A 6,462-nucleotide genomic window follows, 5' to 3' on the forward strand; every position below is an offset into this window, starting at 1 on the left:
CACCTGTCATATTTCAGAAAATAAAGCCATCAAACCAATGTATTCATATCAAACTACATCCTATCATAATCACAAATCTATTACAAATCTGCTCAGTTCACACTTCCAGACCTTTCCTTGAGCAATAGGTGATGTTAAATGCATACTAACATTGTACAATATTTTTCGAAATGTTACACTGTATGCCATGAGGTCTACCACAGCAGGTCTGATAATTAAAATAATTGTTCAAATGGTTCAAATGGCTCTGAGCACTATGCGACTTAACTTCTGAGGTCATCAGTCGCCTAGAACTTAGAACTAATTAAACCTAACTAACCTAAGGACATCACACACATCCATGCCCGGGCAGGATTCGAACCTGCGACCGTAGCGGTCGCTCGGTTCCAGACTGTAGCGCCTAGAACCGCACGGCCACAACGGCCGGCGAAAATAATTGTAAATAATTTCAGTCAACAGTTGGCAAGCATGTCAACTTGTTCTGAGAGTGCACTAGATTTCACTAGACACACATAGAAAACATTTCTTCATTATCACCAAATGAAACAAATACTAGTATCAAGATTTCATCAACAAACAAACCCCATGGTGAGAATTTTCGTTGAATTTAACAGATTTGTTCGCATATATGCTGCTAACCAGCAAACATACTCAAGCTAGACTTATTTGAACACATAGTAAACAATTTACCAATATACACAACACCATATATACCAGCTCAACTTCTAGGCAACGTAAAAGAACAAATGGGGAACAAAATGAATGGATAGATCTTCTTTATCGCCTCCCTAGAGAAAAGTATTCCTGGGAGGACAAAGTAAAACAAACCCTGATTACTTGTACAGCTCAAACTTTCTGGTCGGGCGTGCCGGTGACGTGCGTCACATGGAGGACTGATGCGTCTTACATAGCCTCTCCTTCCAGAGTAGCTTTTTCCGCCATCTCGTGGTGCCACACGTTATGCTCGGCATTTCCTAGGCCCGTCTGAATGTTGCCTTGCGTCAGAAGAGAGAGCTGTGACCAAACCCAATGCGAAAGTGAATGATGCGTGACACAGAGTGAGCTGTGTCCAGAGACCGAATGATCTGTCCTTTGTGGGAAGGGGAGGGTTGAACGGGCTGCTAGGCTAGAGGGTGTTGCTCACTCTGTGAGCGACTCCTCTGTGTTGGGCGCTGCTGTTCCCCTCCCTCCCTGTGCAGAGCACAGAACACCAGGTGCTCTGCATGCCGGCGACCTGGTTTGACGGCGTGGGATCTCGGCGCGAGTCGGCAAGGACGCTTCGCCGCGTCCGTGGGTGACCGGAGCGTCTTCTGCCAAACCCAGGAGGTGGTGACATCGTCTGGGCCAGGTTAGCTGGGTCCAGACCACTGAACGACTGGTTGACTAGCCCACCACCTGAGTAGGATTGGGTCCTCGGCAGAGAGGTGGAAGATCATTGCGGTTAACAATTCTCTCGCAGCTGTCAAATAGTCACTCCAACGTCGTGGAAATACAATCTCCTGCAGGAGTACTATCTGTTGTCAATATGTACTTTCAATATGGAGATGACATTAAGCAACATCTAATCCATCACACTCGGGTTGTTGTTGTTGTTTTTGGGGGAGAAGACCAGACAGCAAGGTCATCAGTCTCATCAGATTAGGGAAGGGTGGGGTAGGAAGACGGCCATGCCCTTTGAAAGGAGCCATCCCAACATTTGCCTGCAGCGATTTAGGGAAAACTTAAATCACCGCGCTTGGTCTCACTCGGGTAATCACAGCATTGCGGGGATGCAAAGTAATTGTGACTGCTGACATAAATGCAATACCCCCCCCCCCCGCTATACTTCAGTGGCACAAGAGACGCAAAAGGAGGGAAGGCAGAAGAATATGACCTTGCAACTTATGGTGGCCAACAAGCTTGGTAACCCTCCCACCTACACAGCAGGAGGTGTCAAGGCACAAACATCGATGTGACATCACACCTAATTCCGTCTGCTTTGTGAGAAATTGGAAGGTAGAAGACAATGTCACTGCAAGTGCGCCAGTGTGTCAGAAGCCTAAGGAGGCACTACCAGTCCAGTGTCGTCTGGTGGGAAAGGCAACGATGGTTTCAACAGTACAGGGAATTAAAGGAGGCATTCCAGAAGGAACTTCGGGCGCTTAGGGTTCGAAGTTGGGAAAGGTATGTGATAAATCAATTAACTACTGACGCATGGGGAGTGCTGTACAAACTGGTGAGAGAGAAGATCCGCTCTCCTATGATGAAATGTCAGACGTGAAAACAGGATGTTGGAGTCCTGGCAGTAAACTGCTGGTGTCCTCCTCCAGTCCCTGTTGCCTGATAGTGCGGGAGGGGAAACTGACGGCCAGCGCCAAATGAGAACGACGATCTTGTAAGGTATCCTCCTTCTTTGAAGAGGAGGTGGCTACCCAATCCACATGGGACAGTTTATGGACAGCTTACAACAGAGCCATGAGGTGCTAGAGGTGACAGCCTACGCAAATGACCACCTCCTGTAGGTTGGCGGCCGTTGCCGAGAAGTTATCGAGCCAAAGATTGAAAGGGCTATGGAAACGATCCAACTATGGTGCCAAAACACTAAAATGACAACATCACCAAACAAGTCCACTTAACTCTTATTAAAAGGATAATTAGTTAGGAACCCAACAGTGAGAATCGAGGGCTCACCAGTTCTCCTTCGGCGAGAGGCACGTTACCTGGGAGTCATCACTGATGAAAAGTGGAACGTAACCCAAAGTGCCCTAGAATGGCTTATTAACCTCATTTGCATTTGGACGTAAAAGATTCCACCTTTCATCCGAATTAATAAAATTATATCACAACAACATACTAAATTCAATAGTGGGTTACAGCTCTGGAGTCTGGGCCCACAGGCTCACGAGGGTGGTTCCCGCCACGGCGGTGAGAAAGGTGCAAAGAAACATGTTATTAAGGTCAGTTGGGGCCTACACGACATCTCCAGGTGGGGCCCTGTTGGTAATAATGAGGGTCTGACCCCTTAACATCAGAATAAGGGAACAAGCAGCATGGTTCTGGGCGAAGAAGGGGAAATCGGGAAAACAGGGGACATTCTGCGCATTCAGTCTGGGGATGATGGTGCGATCAAGAAAAGAGGTGAAGTGCTGTGGTAGGAAGCATGAGAAGCCGATGACACCGGGCGAAGAACTTTCTATTTCCTGGGATACTTCAAGCAAACACGGGGATTGTTCCATTTTCTCACTGGTCATGGGCCCTATCCGACATACCTGTGTCGGTTTGGGAGGAGGGCTACGCCATCGTGCGGCTGTGGTGCACCGGAGGGTACTCACGACCATGTGGTTTACGAGTGTCCCCTTTCCAACGATGTAGCAGCTGCGCTAGGACAGCAACTACCGAACAACGGGACTTTTACATTACTACGACAAGAGGATGCATTTCGAGTACTAAACAACCTGGCTAACGAGGTATCACGAAAAGTTCTTTTGGAATATCTAAGGGACAGTCGTGAGTAAAAACAAATAACAAAATGTATCCCAGTACCCCAATCCCATACCGAATGTGCGTGGTTAGGTCGACTCTCGTTACGGTAGGAATCAGCAACGTGCAGGACTAGATGAAGTGGAGTACAATAGTAGCGAACCAGACAAAGCACCGGAATTGACGTAGGTTAGATTTTCTAGTAAGTGGGACTTAGAATAAGGAAACATACAATAGGAACCTCCAGCGAAATAGTCAAGATATCTTGGGCCTGCCCAGTGTCAGGGGCACGCTCACCGGGATTCTCTAGGTGAGCAAGGCCATGAAAAGTAGGTTTATATACTCGACTGACACACCTGTGACGCTTCAGGCAGTGTAGAGGTTTAGTTCTTAAGTATACCACTAGAGGTACGTAGAATAACATCAACAGTAAAGTAACTTGCCCATTGTAACTAACACTACTTGTAGCTCACTTGTAAACTTTGTAAATCAGTTGCAAATATCATTGTAATAATTAAAGGACCCACTAAGATGGTGGGTTGTAAATATTATAAAAGATCAAGAACAAATAAACTTTTTTAATTAAAAAAATACCAGCAGACTATGGTGTCAGAATACTGAGCTCATTATTTTTGGACCATCCAGTAACCAGATCACCCCACAGCCATTGTTCCCTTTCTTCACGGTGGCGTCCTTTGCCACCGCAAGTGGCTACATCCTGTATATGTGTGCATGTACCAACCCGTCAAATCTGTCAACTAATGTATCCCCAAATACTGCAATATGACTGGTTTCTTCCAAATTAGTGGGCAGAGTTTGAGACTGTATACAACCTATCCCCTCCACCCCACGCCTCATTCTGCTATCATTCACAGTTGCGGCAGCTCACTTTCATTCCTCCCTCATGTGTTATTAGTCTGTTTGCTTCATCATCGTCTTCTCTGTGCCAACATGAAGCGTTCTGCAGCGACATCAGGCAACAGCAACGGTACTGTCAGTGACGGCAAATACCCACGGCAATGGGAATACCGGAACCTTTCCTATGCCAAGCTCTTCATATCAGAGTAGCAGTTGCAACCTACGTCCTCAGTTGTTTGCTCTACAGCTTTTGCCCTCTACAGCTCCCTCTAGTACCACGGAAGTCATTGTCTGATGTCTTTGCAGGTGTACCACATTCCTGTCCTTTCTCCCTGTCAGTATTTTCCACATAATCCTTTCCCCTTCGATTCTATGCAGAACCTCCTCATTCCTCACCTTATCAGTCCACCTAATTTTCAACATTCGTCTGTAGCATCACATCTCAAATGCTTCGATTCTCTTCTGCTCTGGTTTTCCCACAACCCAAGTTTAACTAACATACAACGCTGTGTTCCAAGCATAAATTATCAGAAATTTCTTCCTCAAATTAAGGCCTATGTTTGATACCAGTAGACTTCATCTGCTTCGTGACTATAAACCCTGATGTTAAATCTCTCCCTGTTCTCATTTCTCCTGCTTCTCATCACTTTCATCTTTCTTCAGTTTACTCCCAAGCCATATTCTGTACTCATTAGACTGTTCATTCCATTCAGCAGATCACGTAATTCTTCTTCACTTTCAGTCAGGAAAGCAAATCGTACCATTGATATCCTTTCACCTTGGAGTTTAATTCCACTACTGAAACTTTCTTTTATGTCCATCATTGCTTCTTCGATATACAGATTGAACAGTAGGGGCAGAAGACTACGTCCCTGTATTACGCCCTCTTTTAATCCGAGCACTTCGTTCTTGGTCGTCCACTTTCAGAATTTCCTCTTGGGTCTTGTACATATTGTATATTACCCATTTCTCCCTGTAGCTTACTCCTATTTTTCTCAGAATTTCGAACATCTTGCATCATTTTACATTGCTGAACGCTTTTTATAAGTCGACAAACCCTATGACCGTTCTTCATTCTTCTTCATTCTTGTTTCCATTATCAAACGAGGCGTCAGAATTCCCTATCTCGTGCCTTTATCTTTCCTAAAGCCAAACTGATCCTCAATTTTCTTTTGCATTCTTCTGCACATTATTATTCCTGTCAGCAATTTGGATGAATGAGCTGTTGAGCTGATTGTGCAATAGTTCTCGCACTTGCAATCTTAGGAATTGTGTGAATGATATTGAAACCTTCCTGTCTCCTCTATATCTCTTCTGTTTACTCAACAACCGTCTACTCTATATCTCTTTGTCACGCAATCTTCCCTTCTACAATAGCCTACGAAACCTTCCCTTTGGATTTCTTCCTCTTGCTTAATAATAACAAATGAAATCTTGCCTTTGAAATTTATTCTCTTTCTCAATCTCCGCATACAAATTTAATTGCTGCTTATTAAAAGTGATTTTCTGATTATTTCGACGAAACATAGAATGTGTCGTCGTCGTGGCCCTCAGTCGTTATCAGCAATAACCCAAAACTGTTCCTCACCTTTTCTACTGTTACTGGATCGCCATCTGACTGCTACATCGAAGTGCGACATGAATATACTTACTCTGGTTTACTATACTCCGTTAACTGCTGGTGGGCTGTCACAATAAGTGGCTGTATTTATTACCAAAGCTGACGTTATTCTTTAATAGCAAAGCTGACGTGACGATATTCTTTATTAGCAAAGCTGCCGTTATTGTTTAATTAATTTTACTGAGGTTACGTAATTCATAGTTACACTTTTTCTTGACAACAATAAAATTTTTGCAAAGTTTTACGTTGATGGTTTTTTGGTGCATTATAATCAGTAATGCAACATTGCTGCCAAAAATTAATTATATTCTGAAAACGTTTCTTCAAATATTTACTGCTGGTAATGAAATGATTTTACAAACGTACAAACGGGACTTTCTTTTTACAATAATCTTACAACTAGCATTGCGCAAACATACCTTCAGTAGTCTTGAGTTTAGCAAATAAAATAATTCAATAATATTAGCTCCTCTCATGATAATAGTTAGCTGATGTCTCTGTACAACCGTTAATAATCTCTTGTA

The sequence above is a fragment of the Schistocerca nitens genome, chromosome 2 (assembly GCF_023898315.1).
Source record: "Schistocerca nitens isolate TAMUIC-IGC-003100 chromosome 2, iqSchNite1.1, whole genome shotgun sequence".
NCBI classification, from domain to species: Eukaryota; Metazoa; Arthropoda; class Insecta; order Orthoptera; family Acrididae; genus Schistocerca; species Schistocerca nitens.